This window comes from Ambystoma mexicanum, chromosome 3p (assembly GCF_040938575.1).
Source record: "Ambystoma mexicanum isolate Mex_15411 chromosome 3p, UKY_AmexF1_1, whole genome shotgun sequence".
Lineage (NCBI taxonomy): Eukaryota > Metazoa > Chordata > Amphibia > Caudata > Ambystomatidae > Ambystoma > Ambystoma mexicanum.
The window spans coordinates 15,422,013-15,443,196 of record NC_090925.1 but is presented as its reverse complement, the minus strand read 5'-3'; the positions used below and the strand labels follow the sequence as shown (position 1 = coordinate 15,443,196).

General features: G+C 46.9%; 1 protein-coding gene across 2 annotated transcripts in view; it reads left to right on the top strand.

The window, feature by feature from the left end:
- LOC138580078 (zinc finger protein 84-like) overlaps positions 1–21,184 on the top strand; it is a 415,310-nt gene that overhangs the window by 389,097 nt on the left and 5,029 nt on the right. The window lies entirely within an intron of this gene.

The window sequence follows — 21,184 nt, the reverse complement described above, 5'->3', positions numbered from 1 at the left end:
GGATCACCTCAGTCTCACCTGCCGCTCCCTCCACAAGCTGGGCTTCTCCCTCAATTTCAAGAAGTCGCATCTGACACCTTCCCAACAGCTCCAATACATCGGGGCTGTTTTGGACATGTCCTTGGAAGTGCTCACCTCCCAAGGTAAGGGCTCATCACATTGTGCAGATGGTGGACAAGTTTCAACATGCCCAGAGTCTCCCGGCTTTCGAATTCTTAAGGTTACTCGGCCTCATGGCATCCTGCATTTTTCTAGTGCCAGAGGCCAGACTGAGGATGAGATCCCTGCAATGGGTTATCAAGATGCAGTGGTCACAATTCTCAGGCAAGATGTCGGATCCTGTTCAGATTCCACTCTGTCTCACAGGATCTGCTTTGGTGGGCCACCGAGGGGAATCTGATGAAGGGGGAGCCATTTTGGCAACCGTGGCCGGTGGTGACGGTAGTAACAATGCTTACCTCACAGGATGGGGCGCTCATGCTGTAGATTTGACCGCTAGTGGTCGGTGGCCTTCCAAACTCCACATCAACCTGTTAGAACAGAGAGCCATCAGGGTGGCCCTGAAGGCTTCTCTGTCGTCTGTGCGGGGGAAATGTGTCCTGATCATGACAGACAGCACAGTGGCCATGCATTACCTCAACAAAAAAGGGGGTGGGGGCATGGTCACTCCTGTTGTGCAGAGAGGCGATGCAGCTCTGGTTCTGGGCAATCCAGCAGGGAATATCACTCTAGGCAGTTCATCTGGCCAGAGAGGAGAATGCGGCGGCGGTTGCTCTGAGCAGGCAGAGCACAGTCTCTCACGAGTGGGAGTTTGCTCAGGAAGTCCTTCTGGAGATCTTCGCCCTTTGGGGAACCCCAAAAGTGGATCTCTACGCGACCAGTACCAACCCGTGGTGCAAGAGATTCTTCTCAAGGGAATTTCCTTTAAGAGGAGCCTTAGGAGACGCATTTGTTGTGGATTGGTCATTCCCACTTCTGCACGCGTTTCCTCCGGTCCCCGTCATTCCTCAGTTGCTAAGGAGGTTGCGGGGGCCATTCCTCAGGTGCTAAGGTGGTTTCGGGGGTTCAGATCCCACATGATCCTCATTGCTCCGGATTGGGCCAGGAGAGCCTGGTACCTGGAACTTCTAGAAATGTCCATCTGCCCTCCACGCCATCTTCCCTACCAAGAGGATCTGCTCTTGCGCAAGGGGAGGTCAGGTGCTCCATCCAGAGGTCAGGACTCTCAACCTTCACGCTTGGTATCTGAAAGGTTGAGGTACAAGGATTGGGACCTCCCGGATGATGTGATGGAAGTGTTGCTTTCGGCCAGCCGGCCAGATACAAAATCCCTGTACCGTTGCCATTGGCGCAAGTTTTGCGACTGGTACAGAGGACAAAATGTTGATCGTTTTCAGTGTTCCATTCCCATGGTTCTATATTTTTTGCTTTCTTTGGCCCACAGGGCCCTTCAATTAGGTAGCATTAAAGGTGTCCTGGCGGCGCTGTCGATCTTCAAGCGCTCGTCTGAAGAATGTTCTTATTTTAAGATTCCTTAAAGGGCTCACTAATGTGTTCCTGCCATCCCCATTCCAGGTGCCGGTTTGTGATCTGAATTTGGTCTTGAAATTCCTGATGGGTGCTCCGTTTGAACCTTTGCACTCTTTTCCTTTTGAGACTATTGTCTTTCAAGACTGTGTTCTTGGTTGCAGTTACTTCCGCTCGCAGAGTGAGTGAATTGCAGGCACTTTCATCTAAGCTGCCCTTCACTGTGTTCCACAAGGATAGGGTTGTACTGAGGGTATGTCCTTCCTTTCAACCTAAGGTAGTGTCTAAATTTAATTTGAGCCAGAAAGTGATTCTTCCTGCTATCTATCCTCCTCCTCATCCTGGTAAGGAAGAGGAGTGACTCCATAGGTTGGACTCTAGGAGAGCTCTGAGCTTTTATATTTCTAGGATGTCCAGGTCAGAGTGGACGATCAACTCTGTGGGGTATGCTGGTCATCAATTGGGCCTGGCTGTTACAAAACAGACCTTGTCCAGGTGGATTATCCTCACCATTACTGAATGTTACAGATTGGCGGGCAAGGACCCTCCTGAAGGGTTGCAAGCTTATTCCACTCGAGGCATGGTTACTTCCACAGCCTTGCAGCGGGGAGTTCCTATTGGGAATATCCACACCTTTGTTAAACATTACTCCCTGGATACGCTCCATGGTCAAGATATGGCCTTTGGTAAGGTGGTTCTTTATTCTGCCGACTGATTGGGTACTCTAAATCCCTATCCCTCCTCCATTTTCTGGTACTGTTTTGGGAGTCTGTCAACGATGTGGAATACGTTGGAGGACTCAATCCGTTCGAAGAACAAGTTACTTACCAAACTGGTAACGTTCTTTCGATCGGATGTTCCTCCAACGTATTCCACATCACCCTCCCAGCCTGCCCCTCTGGAGAATTTCCTATGCGATTGCAGCTTACGTTTCCACAAGGCTATTTGCAGTCAAGCAGGCGTTGGAATTGTGCATGTCACACGTTATGGGGGGGGACATAAACTGAGGCTACGGGCGCTGTGCGTCCTATTTAGAACATCCAGTGACGTTGCCCTCGACGCAGGCCTTCGAGGGACATCGACCCGACGCCATTGATGTAGGACGCCCTCTGCTGAAAATGTTTCCGAAGTACACACCTGTGAACATTACATGTCAAAGATGTGGAATACGTTGGAGGAACATCCAATCGAAAGACCATTACCAGTTTAGTAAGTAACTTCTTCTTTTAGTGCGCGGTGATGCTTGCACCACCTCTGCAACACCTTCTGAGAGAGAGTACTTCAGAAGCCATCTTGGGTCTTCAGTTTGGCCATTGAAACATAAAGAGTGATTGTTTTTAAAGAAATCCACTCATTTCCAGTCATGTAGACTTTGAGACACATCCGAAACCTAAGAAATGAAGTAGCCAAATTGGAATAGTATAACTCAGAAAATCTGCTTAGTTTCCTGCACCCATCTCTTTTCACTTCTGAATTGAATTTCTGACCTAATATTAGAAGTGTCGTTCATGTAGCAATCGCTACGTGCACTCAAGGATGCATAAGTTGATTCTGCAAACTTTGCCCCTGGATCATAGGTATTCCTAGCCACCAGCAGTTATATACCAGCTACATAGTCTGCTTCGAACACTGGCACTGATCCTCGTTGCCAGGGCTCTGAGCTGCTGCCCTTGCCCAGGCAATATACTTGAGTTCTGCTCAAGAACTACAATGTTGGTGTGGATTGTTACTCTGAGCCCATTGCTTGGCCACGTGTCCCACACAGATTAACATCTGTTTAGTTCCCGAGTCCAGCACCATGCCTTCTACTTCTGTAAACCTCTGCCAATCCCAATTACACCGCGCTCCTGCCCAATGAGGGTACACAGAAGATCCCAAATCCACCCCTTCCTTTCCCCTGAATCATCCTGATATTTCCATCTCACTTCCTCACTGCAATGTGCCATCCTGCACATACATATTTATTTATTGGTTATTTATAATGCGCCTATACAACATCTGGTGTTACAAGGCACATCAAGACAAAGGGGGAGGGGGAGAACCGGGATGATGAAAAGACTAAACAAAAACGTTCCTACTAGGCCTTGAGACATTCCTATCGTGCAAGTGCTGTAACATGAAATGCAGGGGAGGCGGGGTTGAAGGAAGGAAGAATGCTTAAAGACATGGTCTAGTAAAAATTTGTATTGTCCCTACGGGTCGGCCATGTTTTTTTAAGCCTAAGTGGCTCAATTTTAGAAAACTTTCCTATGGACCTTACCCGGGTTTTCGTCCATTAAACCCATGCGAAAACAGGCACCAGGGAGCCGCCATTTTGTGATAATCCTATCACTTGTCGCATCGCCCTGGCTGACCTGCTTCTGCGGCACTAAATCAAATCCCCCGCCCCTGATCCTGACATTATCAAAACATTCATATTCCCTGCCTCTCTCTGTGACGTTTCTGTGCTGCGTAGGCAAACGCAGCCAGTCGTCTTCTACCCGACTCCACACAGAACCCGGAAACCAACACAGTCCATCTCACAACACAGCGCGCCACAATTCGGAATATGAAACTGTACTTTAAAATCAACACGGTACATTTGGTAAAGTACATTTATTTGACATTAAATGTTTAGAGAATATTCAGCAATTGCCATATGAACTCCGAAAGCCATTTATTTTCTTTTATCTGTATCCGCAATGGTACACAGGGTGTTGCTTTTCGTTAAAAGAAGCACTTTGTAAGCACGGTGAACCGCAAGGCTGTTCCATCAACTAGGCACTAGTCCATCGTAAAGGTTGATATGTTGCTTCTAGCCACTAGTACAGCGTAAGGGCATGTGGGCCCTTGGCGATCGTCCCATAAAATTGTCAGTGTGCTCCAGTTGTTCACACGAAGCTGCAGGTGTCTCACGAAGAAACCGTCTGAAACCGATGGCAGTAGCAGAAGGGGAGCAAATACCTGTTATGAAAACAAAAAAATTATAATAAGTCTCGCCAGCCGATCTTCATTAATATTACTCATTTTATTTATTACAGCCGATCAGAAACTATTTGCTTGCAAGGATAGTTCAATGGAGTATGTTCGGCTCTAAAATCAATGCGAAAAGTAACGAAATAAATCGAGGCCAACACACAATGATAAACGACAGTTAGTCTACATGCGTGAGGAATGATATGATATATGATATGGCATTTGTAACGCGCCTATACTCAAGTGTTTCAAGGCGCGACGAGGCAGGTGGGGGGAACAAGGGCAGACAGACAACGATCCTACTAGGCCAGGTGTCTTTCTGATCGCGCATGGGGAATGGGGGATGGGGGGTAAAAGTGCTGTACATGGTTAGTTGAATACAAATTAAATGGGGCCAGCCGGTGGCAAGTGCAAGGTAAATGCTGGGAGAAGGGGCTGAAGGATACAGAGACAGTCCCGTAGTGCAGGTAGGCAGTGCAGGGAAAAGTGGCCGGGCCAAGGACCGAGATCGGTGAGACCAGTGGACCTGCATGCCCATGTGCCCACTACGAACACGTTTTCCTTGCTTTTCCTAGCGCTTCATTCATTTATTCATGCATCCATTCATTAAATCTTCATTCTGGTATAAAAGCGTGTAAAGATTTACTTACATTATATTTGAAATTTCCATTGTGTCTCTTCGTAATGCAGTCTGTAAAACGGACCGTGCTCTTGACAATGATTTTTCGTATACTGAACTAAAATGAAACTCGGTCTAGTTTCTGAATGTTCTGCCTTATCGTCTTACGTTATTGCGCACCCCCTTCAAATGTAGTTCTTTCGGCATGGTCCCTGTCTCAAGGTCAAAAAACAATAGACCCTTATACTTCCAGTGCGACTTGTGGGCCTCATCTGGGCGCGAGCTGAAAATCAAAGCCGCTGTCCTTCGCATTCTTTATTTGCAACATCACGTAGTATAGGCATCTGTGAGAACTTGAAGTTTAGAATCCCTCTATGTAGTGCGCCTCAATGTGCAAATGCGAACTGGCTTCTCTCCCAAATGCCACGGCCCGCTTGGCACGTTCTAAGTGCCCCAATTTTGTCCCCGTTGTCTGCGAGCTTTGCAGCCCAAATTGAGACATTTAATTTTTGGTGGAAGGTCAGGGAAAGTATAAAGTACCACAGGAGTTGAGTTAAAAGTGATATTTATTGTTTGTTTTATTATTTGCAATACGCAAGCCTCCCCTCCGTTAACAGTGCGCAACAGTGCGCAGCATTTACATTTACATGAGACGAGACATGAGAAAAATATATACATACACATATATGAGGTGAATAGAGAGATTTCAAAGATGACACCCAGCTTGTTCGCCACCCATGATGGTGAAGGTAGGGGTTAGGGTTACAGGTACACTGTACAATAACATTTATTTACAAAAAGACAATCGTATTGCAATTATTTAAACCGGGATTTGTACTTCACAACCAGCTGTGCTTCGGGTGGACATGGCACAGTTGCAATGTTCGGTGGCAATGGATCACTGCTCCGCACAGAAACGTCCAAAATTCCATATCTGTGCTTCTCTAACACAGCAACAATAAGGCCTTTCACAAAGTCGAACTGCATTTCATCATAGACTGGTTTGATCACCCATTGCTTACTTCGTTTTGAAAACACCTTAGTGTAGCGAGGCATCCTTACTTTACCCCTAGTCCTAGATTGCTCACGTCTGACATTGCTTTTATGGGCCAAGACCGCTAGTAGAGTGCGATGTTTCATGCCCCGAAAGCTAAAATGCAAGCGCTTTGGCCTGTACTTTAGGCACATATTGTGGAACACCTCCAAATCTCCTGTGTGACAGAATTCTGTCAGTCCTCTCAAATCTCTTGACAGTTTTGTCGAAAACAATCTTCTCAATGGCTTTGTGTCTCGGTGAAGATGGAATCAACCACTTCTTCTTCCGTGCCTCCTCTGGGGACAAAGGGCCATATTCACATTGGTGGAAATGTTGATTTTCTGTCCAGCGGTGAACGTTGGTACAGTGGTGCATCAGTGACCGCCATTTTTCAAGTAGTATTTCCACTGACCCTTCACAAGTTTTTGAGCTCCACCAAAGATGGTTGGTGATAGAATGGGACCACTGCAAAATACTTTCAAAACCTTTTTTTTTTTGTCCTGCAGCCGAGATTTTCTTACTGATTGATTTAGCAAGATGCCATACGTCAAATTGATGATTAATATGTGGGAACTGCTCTCTCATTGTCTTGGCAATTGAAACGTGTCTGTCCGTGGCTATGAGGTCGATGTGCATTCCCCTTGATTGTAGATATTGCACTGATTTTATAAATCCTAGTTTCTCCATGGCCACTGACGATGTACGTTGTGTTACCTGCACGACCACCGAACTCACAATTTTCTTACTATCCATGTCCTGAAAGTGGTAGGTGCAGTACTTGGCAGAAAATCCAGGGCTGTCGCACTGTCCACTACCGGCTAGTCTGAATCGTTTGCCTTCGAATGTACTTGCTAGAGACAATTGTTCAATTTTCCAAGCATCACTAATGGCCGGAAACAGATAATCACGTTGGTATATGTAGTACAGCGCTTTAGAAATGAAATGGAGTCCCACAAACTGAAAGAAAGCCTCTAACTTTCTAAAACTGGAGCCACTAAAAAGGGATGCAGCTGCACTCAGTAGATTGCCTGCTGGCAGTTTCCCCAGCATCGGTTGTGCAGACCATGAGAACCTATGATTTAATCTACAGGCAGCATTTATTTTGACGTTTCTGCCTTTTATTTGACGAGTCACATAAACCAATGGCTTCCCACATACTTTCCCTATAATGGAATGCACACATTTCAGCATACTTATAATTTCCATCAAACAACTGTCGAATACAATGTATTTGCTCTCTTTCATTAGACTGTCAACGTTGTTTCGGCCTGTGACGTTGTGGAGATTTCAACACATTGGAAAGTAATATCGCTGATATCAAGTTCTGATGCGTCTATGGATGCTGCGGCTGGTTCATTCTCTGTCATTTCGACATCTTTTACTTCAACATTGATGGGAGAACACAACAATGTCGACAGGTTTTTGGGTGGCAAATTTTTGGCGGGTGTAGATTGTGTGAATTGATCTGCAACTACTTCAGAGCTATCTTCAATACATTCAATAACATCTTCTTGTGGTGGTGCGGTCGCACTGTAGCAATGGTCCAATGCAACTTTGCTGTAGTCTCCAAACACAGTTAATTCATGTTCTGGCCATTGGACATGAGCATCTCGAGCCTGAACACGCCTCACCTCAATTAATAGTTCCTCCATAGTGTACATGGTCTGGCAAGCAACATCTCTCATTCGCTTCACTGTCTGTGTATGTATAGTTCTGACACCCACGGGTAACTGGAGGAGAGATTGGAAAAGGGATGTTCAGTTTAAACACAAGATAAAGTGTAGTCCAATTGACTGGAAAAAAACATAAAATAGTCCCCATCACAAACATTTATTTAAAATTATGAACTGTTTGTAACTAACCTTTTTTTTGTTTTTTTTTTTCTTTGCAACTTTTTTGACTCCACCTTCAACATCTGCACGCTGTAGCTCTGATTCGTTTCCGCATGTCCTCCCTTCCTCTTGCGCTGCAACGACTATATTTTCTGTATCCGCATATACAGCACGGAATGAGGCTCCATCGTCTCCCTGAAACATAGTACTTTCATTACTATGTATCAAAATATTGTTAGCATAAAACACACGTGAGGACGAACACACAGGGACATCTCAATAGCCAAACATGATTTAAACATTGTGTGCAACAATCAAACGACAAGTATTCGACCAGTGATGATCTATTTCGATGGAGCTGTCAGTATCCATACCTCTGGCTCTGCATGGACTGCCATGAATGGTTGTATTGGAGAGGAGGCATCCGCATCTCCCTGAAACACAGTACTTGCGTTAGTATGGTTTTCAATATTGGAAACATAACACACACTTGGGGTCGACGGCACAGGTACATATAAAGAGATAACCACAAATGATGCATTGTCTAAAACAATCAAGGAAAATATAAGTATGCAGATTTCATCGACTTATTTCTCCGATTCCTTTACATCTGCATCATCAAAATGGGATGTTGTGGTTGTAGTGGAAGCTCCGTCGTCTCCCTGAAACACAGCCCTTGCGTTATTAGGGAGGAAAGTATAGCAAATGGAATCACGTTCTATGATCACGCATGATGGAGCTGTCAGTATCCATACCTTGTGCTGCTGAAGAACATCTATGGATGTTGCAAATGGAGTGCGCACTTCCGAAAGCTGTTGCGCCGATTCGTATACTCATGGTCCCGCTTCCAGTTCCCCTGGAATTACTTGAATGTCAGGCTCTGCATCAAGTGCAGGGGTTGACGCTCCATCAACTGCCTGAAACATAGTACTTGCATTAGTGAGGATTACAATAGTGAAAACATAACACACACCTGGGGTCGACAGCACAGGTACATATCAACGGCTAACCACGAATGAAACATTGTGTAGAACAATCAAACGACAAGAATTCCAGCTCTGATGATGACGCTCGATGGAGCTGTCAGTATCCATACCTCCTGCTGGTGAAGAACATCTAGAAATGTTGTAGATGTGGCGGACGCTTCAGCATCTCCCTGAAAGACAGTACTTGCATTAGTATGGATAACACTAATTATAACTGAAAACGAACACCAGTGGACGATAACTAAAATGTATATCAATTGGAAAGCACTAACCAAACATTCGGTAAAATAATTACACGATAGAATAAAACTATTACTTGACATGCATAAAACAAGTATGTAGCGGATTAGCCTAGTAAGATTACCTGATACGCGCTAGAAGTGGTTGATAACTGCGACCACGTTAAGGATGTAGAATGTTCTTGCTTCAGATTCAAGGGATAGTCAAGAAGTTGTAAAGGTAAATTAATGATTGATAATGAAATGCCAATATTAAAAATAGCCATGTAAGGCGACAGAATGCTTGGAAAATGCTCAATACAGCACAGTTCCCTGTTCATATATATATATATATATATATATATATATATATATTGCGTTTGTGGTTTATGAAATCGAAAAAGAATGTAATTATTCAAAAAACTATACACTCATAACAATATCGAAATTATTACAAGGGATAGAACACCTACAATATCAATTAATCCATTTGGCTACCTACACACTACCGCAAGGCCTAAAGCTAAATCAGGACGCTTGACTCACCAGTGGCGGAATGTGGACGAATGGAGTGGGAATAGCGTTTTCGATCAATTTCCGTGTCGTTTGCCGTTTATTCTTCTTTGTTACCCAAGATGTTGTGTACATGTCCAAGGAAAAGTGCCGGCTGCAGATGCGGTATCGATCACCCCTCTTGTCCTGTAAGACTTGTTGGACTCTACTTTACAGCTCATCCAGTGGATATCCGCAATGTCTGACCCATTCTCTTATTCGATCAACAGTTTTTGGGAATACATGCATTGTAGTGCAACCGCTAATCGAACAGGCAGGCATTGTTGATAAATCTGAAAAGTAAATATCGACATTATTATACAATCTTCAAGAATAAAGATTTGATACAAAAGTAAATGAATCATACAATGATCAATGCTAGGTTTGTTTTGGTCGCAGGAACTATACCAGTTCATTATGTGCGGCTAAGTATTTGCATAAATTGCAGAAATGTATAAATGATGTGACTAAAATCTGAACATGTGACTCGTCCCTTGGATGCTCTGTCTTGCACGAGAAGGAAACATGCTTACATTATAGACTGGACCCCCGAAGGATGCAATTCGATGACAATAGACAAAGATGAAAATAAATAGATCTATTGATAGCATAGCAATGGAAACTCACGTCAATAGCAATGAGACCAATGAACATAGCACTATTGTGTACTCTACTCGCAAATAGATAGAAATTTAAAAATCTGCGAAATATGACTAGGATACATGGCCTTACCTTGACCAACAAACAGTTGGATTCAGCAAGCAGAGCAGTATGTTGCAGGAGAATAGGTGGGTGGCCACAGGTAGCACACTGATGGGTTTGCTCTAAGCGGTCCCAGAAGTTCACGGATAGCACGACGACGAGTAGATTAGCGTAGATCTCAGTGGTTGCCAGGTAGCACGTTCAGAGTTGACTTGCAAAGCACAAAGATGTTCTCATGAGACATATCAAGTGGTTTATAAAGTATTAGAAACAGGGGTGTGTTTGTGAATGAATGACGTATGTATGTTGTGGTATTAGGGGGGCGGCCTGCATCAAGGGGAGGCCTGGCTGGAGACACGGGGTCTGAGGAGGCCATGTGACCGATGGCCCCTTGGCGTGGGATACCTTTTGAAGTGTAGATGTAGTTTGACACCTTGGCCTTTTGCGCCCCTGACAGCGCGCATCTGCTGGCGCGAACCGCCTTTGATAGAGGGGGGGTGGGATGGATGGGCCTAGGGCATGCAGATAAGGCACAGGAAGACTGCTGAATGGAGACACACTTATGTGGATTGCAGGGGGGCGGCCTGCCTCAGTGGAGGCATGCATGGAGACACGGGGTCTGAGGAGACCATGTGAACGATGGCCTCTGGGCGTAAGATACCTTTTGAAGTGTACATGTTGTTTGGCACCTTGGCCTTTCGCGCCCCTGACAGCGCGCATCTGCTGGCGCGAACCGCCTTTGATAGAGGGGGGGTGGGATGGATGGGCCTAGGGCATGCAGATAAGGCACAGGAAGATTGCTGAATGGAGACACACCTATGTGGATTGCAGGGGGGCGGCCTGCCTCAGGGGAGGCTTGCCTGGAGACACTGGGTCCTAGGAGACCATGTGAACAATGGCCCCTGGGCGTAAGATACCTTTTTAAGTGTAGATGTTGTTTGGCACCTTGGCCGTTCGCGCCCCAGACAGCCCCACATGCCAGCGCTCATCCACGGGTGCGAACTGCCTTTGATGGGGGGGGGTGGATGGATGGGCCGGTCGGCGTGCAGATAAGTGTGTGGGAACGAGGGGCCATCAGGCCCCTCTCGATGGCCCCTCTCATGCTTTACTTCTCAGTAGAAACTCGGACCAAGTGCCTCCAGTAGTGGGTTCACCCCTTGCCCTTATGTGATAACTTTGGTTGACAATCGCGTAGATGGGACCACTGAGCATGACTCTTCCTCTGAGATCACTGTCCTGCATGTGAACCAGCCTGAACTAAGCACATCACTCATTCATCTCCATAAACGTGTCCTTGCCCACGCATCCTCGCCAGTGGAAACCTACTGCCATTGTGACCCTGTGTACCTGCAAGGTATTCTCTTCAAGTGCCAGACCACTGACCACGACATGATGCCCACCTAGCAGATCCCCAATTAACATTAGACCCCTACTGCAGTATATCGTTGCTTATCAATAACAAATGCCACAAACCAGCGATTCTTGTGAGCACAGACCCACACTTCAACCAGTGTATTACAGTGGTCGAGACCCTTAACCTAAGGCCTGTATAATCCAATGTTAATTGTTAGTATAGATATATGTGTGACTTTTATAGAGACATAACCTACTGAAAGACTTTGAACAAGTGTTATTTAGTGCATGCATTATCGAGAATATTTTATGTTAGCTTAGATAGTGACCACCCTGCTTCACAGCGGCCAGACCTTCACCCATTCGGAGCACAGATGTCTGACGTCCATCCTTGAATGGAGACACACTTGATTCATTTAAAAAAATCGAAACAACCGTTGTTAAAATATATGTGGTGTTTTATTTTGTATCTTATTTTCATGACACAAAAATACAAGACTTTAAAGATTATACAGGTCAGGTTGCAGCACAGTGAGAGAAAATCCCCTGTACTGACCGCTGTCACTCGGGAACGTTTCTCTTATGGCACGAACGGCACAGGCGGGTACCACTCTTCAAACGCGGTGTACAAGCCTCCCGTGGAGCCACCGTGTAAAGGAACGATAGGCCACCAGCCTGTACCACCTGTGAAAAGGAATGAAACAAACTGTTTTTAAATGACCAAGATATGTTTAATAAACGTTTGTTGTCAATGACAATTCTTGTAACTAATGGTATTCTGCATGGACAAATGCTATCTAGACAATGCACACTATTGAACGACTTACATGCGTTACAATGATATGTAGATGTAATTTTGGATACAGTAGAAGATCATGAAATAGGAGTGGCATGACAAGCAGAGTATACTTACTCGTTACTCGGATTACGAGGACGAACAGTTGCGCGAAGTTCGTGCATAAGCACCCTCATTATTCTCAACACAGCCCGTGTGAGGCAGGCTGCCCTGAAGTCTGGCAGCTCGGTGATACATTGCGGTCGTGGCTCGCCTTCCGAAATGTAGGCCAGGCATCCCGAGTTTTCTCAGCAGCAGCAGTTCTCCTCCTCGGTTGGCATTAGCCAAGGCTCTTCATCTGTGGATTCGTCCTGCCAACTGCCATCCGAATCCCCATCGTTTTTGCGTGCTTCCCTTTCCAGTAGTTCCTCCTCGGTATACTCAGGCTTGTACATGTAGGGCATTATTGTAGCCATTGTGTGGTAAACAAAGTAAAATAATTTACCGAGATGGTACAGGTGTTCACACGGGCTACAAGCGGCGAAGGTAGCTGACCAGAGCACAGAAACGAATCACAGAATACTCAAAGTAACACAGAGAGAGGAATCGAAAATCTACTGCTGTGTGTTGTGAAACGGTCTGTTTATACTTATTGAGGAAAGAGGCGACCTGCCATTTCCATGGCGACACGTCATTAGCTGAAGCGCAGTGAATGTTGACACAAGACGTGCTTTGGCGTTGGGAAATGGGCGGTACGAGTCTGCTGATGACAGGCTCAGGGGCGGGGGGATTGATTTAGTGCCGCAAAAGCAGGTCATCCAGGGCGATGTGGCAAGTGATAGGATTATCACAAAATGGCGGCTCCCTGGTGCCTGTTTTCGCGTGCGTTTAATGGACGAAAACTCGGGTAAGGTCCATAGGAAAGTTTTCTAAAATTGAGCCACTTAGGCTTAAAAAAACATGGCCGACCCGTAGGGACAATAAAATTTTTTACTAGACCATGCCTTTAAGGAGGGAGGGCGGAGAATGGTACATTTAAGTCCCACGTGACGGGTACGAACACAGCACAAGTCTGGAAATGAAGAAACAATTGGAGTGGGTGCACAGTTTGGGAAACCCTCGCCTCATCGTGTAGGGGGATACATCAAGTATGCAGGTACAGTAGGTAAAGTGCAACATTGAAAGGCCTCACCTCGTGGTGCAGGGGGGCTACATTAAGGATGCTGGTACACTAGGTAAAGTAAAACATTGAAAGGCCTCACCTCGTGGTGCAGGGGTCTACATGAAGTATGCGGGTACAGTAGGTGAAGTGCAACATTGTACAGACATAGGTAGGTGAGGTGCAGCATAGTGCAGATCCAGAGGTGTTGCTAGACTGGTTGCAAAGGAGAAAGTGTTACAAGATGTTATCCAATGATGCATGTAAGTTGTAATTGGCAGCACAAGCTGTACTAGTCATGGTTTATGGTTACTGATTGAAGTTACAGCGTTAGGCTGCGCAAGTCAAGGCAGGTGAGTGAGAGTGACTGTTAAGCATGGCAAATCACTATGCCATGCAAAGCCTGTCTTTTATTTCTGCCAAATGTATTCTGGAATGCGTAGTCCTAAATTAATCAAATGGCAGAGATACCACTTTCTGCAACTGATCAAAGTATTATCTGAAAGGTTATTTGAAGGTAAAATTAAGCACAGCACGGTACCTCGCCACATGCTCAATGCCATTTTGGGGGATGGCATTCAGTGTTTTCCCTGCATTGCAGTGGGTAATGTAAAATGTTGGGTAGAACAAAAGCTTGTTTTCCGCTTCAGAACCATTTTCATGGTGTACTCTGGTCCTGTGGAACTCCAACCTGGCCGTATCCCGGACTGCTCCAGGTGTCCTTCATTTTAGGAAAGAATTGAAGACCTTTCTTCTGGCACCTTGGTATAACCTAGAATACGGCTATCTTGTGCACACCCTGATCCTTATTTTGTGCTGTGATAAATATTGCTAATGTTTAATTGATGACTTGTTAAAATGTCAGTTCTAATGTTTTGCTTGATTACCTGTACAGTGCTCTATTGCTCCCCAGCTAGATTTGCGCTATGAAAATATATAATAATTTCTGATGCTTGTTAATCTGCTTAGAATCACATGCTGTGCATATAGTCTGACATCCAGTGGTAACCGCGGAGTATTGCATCTTGTCTTTCGGGGACCGAAAGGGGACGTCGGCATAGACGTGTCTGTAACAATATCATTATCGTGACGTGTAGTGTACCCAAAATCCCTCACGTGCCGAGGTCCCTCAGATTGTTTTTTTCCACCCAGATAACTGGTCGCCCTATAGCGGAGCTCTTACAGAAGAGACATTGTTTATCTTATACCGACTTGTCGGTTATTCCCAGTTAAGTCACTTCAGTCACAAGAACATCTTCGACGAAGACTGCAGGGGATTCGTCTATGGCGGTGGATTTCGGCACCTAACATCCGGTGGCCGGACTTTCCACGTGGTCGGGCCCTCTGGCCGACCTTTAAAGTAGAGAGAGTGGGGTTGGGGTCGCCATATTTTCGGTATGTCTGTCCTCCTTTCCCCCCTTTTTACCCCTTTGGTCTGGTCATCTTCCCCTTTGGCTATGGAAAGGACTCCTTTTAGGTTCTGCCCTAAGTGTAGGGTCAGATATCCTTGGAAGGACGAACACAGGAACACAGGACGTGCAACGCCTGTCTCCCCTTAGATCACGGCAAAAAGCAGTGTGCGGCCTGCAAACTCCTTCAGCCTAAGACCCTTAAGGAGCGCTGTGTAAAGTGGTGGGCCACGTATGGTATGTCGCAGGTGGAACCCCCTTCCCCCACCGCCACACCCGCTGAGAGTGACAGGGGCACCTCAGATGACCAAACATCCGTTGCAGATGTGATAGACCTCGAGGCGGACACTTCTAAGTCCGCCACGCCCATCCCCGACCCTTTAAGGCCTGCCTCTGGTCTTGCTTCAGGGACGTGGGTCCTGTGCCTGCTGGGCCTAGAGACGCAAGCTACTCCTCACTGATGACGCCCAACAAGGCTGAAACATGTCTGGGGATGCTTGTGGTCTCGTGCAGAGGGGATGTGACCTAGCAGTTCGGGCTGGACTACCCCTTTGGGGGTGGGACCAAGCCTGATTTGCATATGGTCTTTCCCCTTTTGTAATGGCTTGGCAGGTGAAGAACGATGGTCTGGAGGGTTGCCCAGAGCAATGCCAGAGGTTAAGATTTACTCTAAACCTTCCAGCCATCACCTCTTTTGTTTTGCGCTTGCTTCAGGGACAACACCCGGCAACAGGGGCGTACAAACGCATCTCACTAAGCATACAACACCTACACTGGTTTCGACGTCCTTGTCGAAAAAGGTGAGAGCGCCAACAGGGCCTTCGAAGATTTCGATGGTTTCCTCGGATCGCGCAGATGCAAAGCCTTCCCCGCAGCCACAGCAGCATCTTGTGACTGGGCAATCTAAAACAAGTAAGGGCGCTACTCCAAAAACTTCACCCATCGATGCGCAGAAATCCAACGCTGCGACAGTCCTGAAGACTGCGGTAGGTCCGAAAGCTATGACTAGGCCTCTAGTCGAAAAACCGACCACTAGGCCCTCTAACGCCGCGGAAGGTAATACACCTACCGATAGACCATCTGAGCAATTATCTCACGCCGATTCAGCGATTATCGAAGACCGCATCGAGAGGATTACGGCGGCATTGGGACTTATCCCGGTTCCGCCTAAAATCATGGGGCAAGCCGCAGAAAAATCTTTGGATGCGGTTTGGGGCCCCCGATTCTCACGATACTTATGAAGAGAGTCCAGAGCCTCTTTCCGACACCCTAAGAGACTCTTTTCGGCGCTGTAGGGCGGAAGATGACGTTTTTCCACCCGTAGGCACGTCTGGATCCTCCAAATGGACTAGAGAGAAATTTGAAGGGTGTATGGATCGGCTGGTGAGAATTATCAGTTTTCTGATCATCCATCCCCGAAAAGGTCTCATGGAGAGCCTAACCCTCAATTTTCTTCTCACTATCAAGATCAGCCTTCTATCCCATTCCAGCATGAAGACATTGTCCACATGGACACCTATAGGGACATTTACAATGAAGAGGAAGAAGCTTCATTTCTACACAATTATGAAGAGGAACAGCAGGGTGCCACAGACAATTGGGAAGAAACCCAGCAGGAGGGAACGGACCCATGAACACTGCCACATCAAGATCAGAACACTGATGTTTTGTCTGGATTCCCCTCCGTCCACCCCGGCTCGCCAGGCCTCACCTGTAGATGACCAAATGGCCTTCAACTCTGTTAAAAAAGGCAGCTGAACATTTCAGATCTCTACTCAAGAGGCTGTGCCTGAGCAGGATTTTGTAGAGGACAACCTTAAGGAAAAACCTCCATCCAGCCAAGCCATTCCCCTCCTTAATTCCATCAAGAGAAGGTTGGCTCCCTCCTTGGTATCACCAGCTCAAACCCGGACAGTGAACCCAAGAGTGGAAAAATTGTTTTGGCCGTCTCCTTCTGACCCTCTATACATTAGATGGCACGCCATCCCCGAATCGCTGGTAGTGACATACCACCCGAAAAAGGGCAGGGGTACCGCTTGCCACGGGGGAGGCATCCCCGGACAAGGAATCCAAGAGGCTGTATGCTCTAGGCAAACGAGTCACCTCGGCTGCCGCATACACTATGCGGATAGCAAATAATACCACGCTATTGGCAAGTTATGCTGACGCTTAGTGGAACCTGCTCCAGGAAGGCCTCCAAGAGGTTCCAGAACCCGTCAAATCAAAACTGCTCTCTATTGTAGTCGAGGGAAGACAAGTGAACCAGAATGTGATTAAAAACACCCTGGACACGATTGAAACAGCAGGCAGTTTTCTGGCCGAAGGGACCCCACTAAAAAGTCACGCTTGGCTGCGTACTTCAGGGTTTAAACCCGAAACACAAGCCTCTCATCAATAAGCCTATTGAGGAAGCTAACCTCTTCGGGAAAGCGCTTAATGAGGCCTTGGAAACAGCCAAGAAAGAACATAAGACTCTTAAATCTCTGCAACATATCACACAAAAACCTTCCCCCCCAGAGAAGTAATAACTCTCGGCGGTCCTTTCGAGGGCAGTCCCGTGCAGGTCAAAACTATGGCACAGGGAATTTCAACACATGACAAACTGCAGGAAGCCCTGCATACTACCCTTCAATGGGTCAGCGACGTGGCAAAGGCAGAGGTAGAGACCCCTATCCTAGAGGAGCCGCAACCTCTGGTCAAAAATGACCACCAGATCCAGGTCCCCTCCCATGTCACCCTGGTCGGGGGGCGATTAACATCTTTCCTCACGGCATGGGAGGGGATAACTTCAGACCAGTGGGTCATAAAAACGGTCACCCACGGGTACTGCGTGGAATTCGCCTGACCTCCACAATTCAGACCGCCGCGCTCACAGCGCCTTTCACCGGACCATCTGGAGATCCTGAATCAAGAGGTGGAAGCGCTGCTGGGAAAGGACGCCATAGAAGCTGTCCCTATTCCTCAGGTAAACAAGGGTATTTATTCAGTGTTCTTCCTTGTACCCATAAAGGACCTCACCATGCGCCCTGTTTTAGACCTGCGCCCAACTAACAAGTTCCTAAAACCCCAGAAGTTTTGCATGGTAACACTACAGGAATTGATCCCACTGCTGAAACAGGGGGACTACATGGCAACATTGGACATGAAAGATGCACACTTTAATATTTCAATGTTGCCAGCGCACAGGAAATATCGAAGGTTCATGATAGAGGACAGGCATTACCAGTTCAATGTACTCCCCTTTGGCATCACCTCGGCGCCAAGGGTGTTTACCAAGGTCCTGGCAGTGGCTGCAGCACACCTGCTAGACTATCCGTCCCAGTTTACCCTTACCTCGACGACTGGCTCATCACAGGGGACTCATACAACACATGTTTTTCGAACACCCAAAAAACAGTAGATCTCCTCTTCAGGCTGGGTTGCTCAATCAACGAGAAGAAATCCGGTTTAGTCCCCAATCAAACAAAACAATTTCTGGGAGCTCTAATTCGGACGGAAGGCGGTCTCGTCTTCCGCTGCCAACGAGAGGGTTCAGAACATGCTTTTTCAGATTCCTCGATATGTAGCCAGTCGGGAGGTGACGGTATGCAAGGCCATGCGCTTGCTAGGAATGATGGCGTTGTGCATATACTTGGTTCCCCACGTACGGCTGCGCATGCGTCCCATGCAAGAGTGGCTCACCAGCCAGTGGTGTCAGGCCAGCGGACAATGGGAAGATCTGGTAGTTGTCTCGCCAGCCCTTGTTCTCTCTGCAGTGGGGGTCAAGGGAAAACCTCTTGAAGGGGAAAACCTTCACCACCCCTGTAGTGGAACCCACTCTCACAACAGACTAATCTATCACGGGGTGGGGGGTGGGGGCCTCACCTGCTTCAGCAGACAGCACATGGAGTGTGGTCCCCTCGAGTAGCATCCAACCATATAAATTTACTGGAGCTTTTAGCAGTGTTCAAAGCACTAAATGCCTTTCAGATGCAGCTGCAAGGAAAGACATTTCTGATTCTAATGGACTGCACTACAGCCATGTATTACCTGAACAAACTTGGGGGCACTCACTCTCCAGGGCTATCCAAGCTGCCCCAAAACATTTGGATATGGGCTCTCAGACACAAGCTGTTTCTGTTGTCCCACCATTCCAGGGGAGCTCAATCTTCTGGCAGACGTGCTCAGCAGAGATTTTCCGCTGCCTGAAGAATACGAATGGCGTCTGCACGAAGACATTGTGTCCAACGTCTTTGCAGAATGGGACTTCCCAAAGATCGACCTGTTCGCAACTCCGGAGAACACCCAATGCCAAGAGTACGCCTGCAGATACCCCCAGAACCGCTCCAAGGGGAATGGTCTCAGGATAACATGGTCAGGGAAATTTGTCTACGCTTCCCCACCCCCCTAAATCCCCCTCTCAACAAGATAGTGCACAAGATGCACCAGGAATCCGTTACCATGATACTGGTGGCCCCCATGTGGGCCCGCCAACCCTGGTTCGCTCACCTGATGGAAATGTCCCTCTCCCCACCAGTGAAACTACCCTGCCCGTTCAACATGTTGTCTCAGGACAGGAGGGAGACCCTAAACCCATGCCCACAAACTCTGAACTTAGCAGCTTGGCTCCTGAGGTCATAGAGTTTGGACACCTACAGCTCCCTCAGAGGTGCATAGACATACTTAGGGAAGCTAGGAAACCGAACACACGTTATTGCTATGCCAGCAAATGGAAACGTTTTGTCATCCGGTGTAATTCCAAGGGTGTCAATCCCATCGATTGCTCACCCACACACATTGTGCTGTACCTAACCCATCTGTTGGACACTGGGTTTGTCTTCAATTCCCTAAAGGTTCATCTGGCTGCACTGTCAGCCTACACCACATCACAACAAAAGGTGTTGTGGTGGAAGATACCTGTGATTAAGCCCTTTATGGAAGGGGTTAGGAGGATTTATCCTCCCATTTCTCACCCAGCCACTGGGTGGGACCTAATTGTGTTTTTGACCAGGCTCATGGGAGCTCCCTTTGAGCCTATGCATAAAGCAAGTCTAAAAGACCTGACTTATAAAATGCCCTTCGTAGTGGCTATCACTTCTGTCAGAAGAATTAGCGAACTACAGGCACTTTCTGTTCTAGACCCCTTTGTTACAGTCCACAGGGATAGGGTAGTTCTGCGCACGCACCCCAGATTTGCACCTAAATTCATATTGAAGTTCCTTGTGAACCAGTCGATTGAACTACCTACCTTTTTCCAGAATCCCACTAGCATGGCCGAAAGAAGCCTACACACACTAGATTTGCGCAGGGCAGTCATGTTCTAACTGAAAAGAACAAAACCACTGAGGAAAACAAACCAATTTTTCGTTTCAGTGGCAGCTGGTAGAGAAGGCGATCCTGTATCTAAATCGGCTATCTCAAGGTGGATTGTCAAATGCTTCACACTATGTTACGCTCTTGCTAAGAGAGAACTGCCCTTCAAGCCTAGAGCACACTCTACTCTGGGCACTGGGGCTTCCATAGCATTCATTGCAAATGTTCTCCGAGAGTCCATTTGCAAAGTGGCAACCTGGAGTTCTGTACACACCTTTACAAAACACTATTGCCTAGACACTCATTCTAGGTCTGATTCTCAGGTGGAACAAGCAGTACTAAGACATCTTTTCTCTACTGTTCCTTCTCACAAACCACCTCCAGCTCTGGGTACTGCTCGCTAGTCTATGCACAGCATGTGATTCTGAGCAGGTTAACAAGCATCAGAAGACATGCATTACTTACCGTAATAGCATTTCTGATGATTGTATCTGCTTAGATTCACATGTGCCCTCCCTACCTCCCCGCTTGGGGTGGACGGAACATGGACGTCTTACTACTTTCTCTCTTTATGTACTCTCACTATAGCCTTGGGCTCCCTCATGGCAGAAAAAATACAATCGGAGGGACCTCAGCGCGTGAGGGATTTTGGGTACACTACATGTCACAAATAGGGATAGTGTTACAGACACGCCTATGACGACGTCCCCTTTCGGTCCCCGAAAGACAAGATGCAGTACTCCGCGGTTACCACTGGATGTCGGACTAT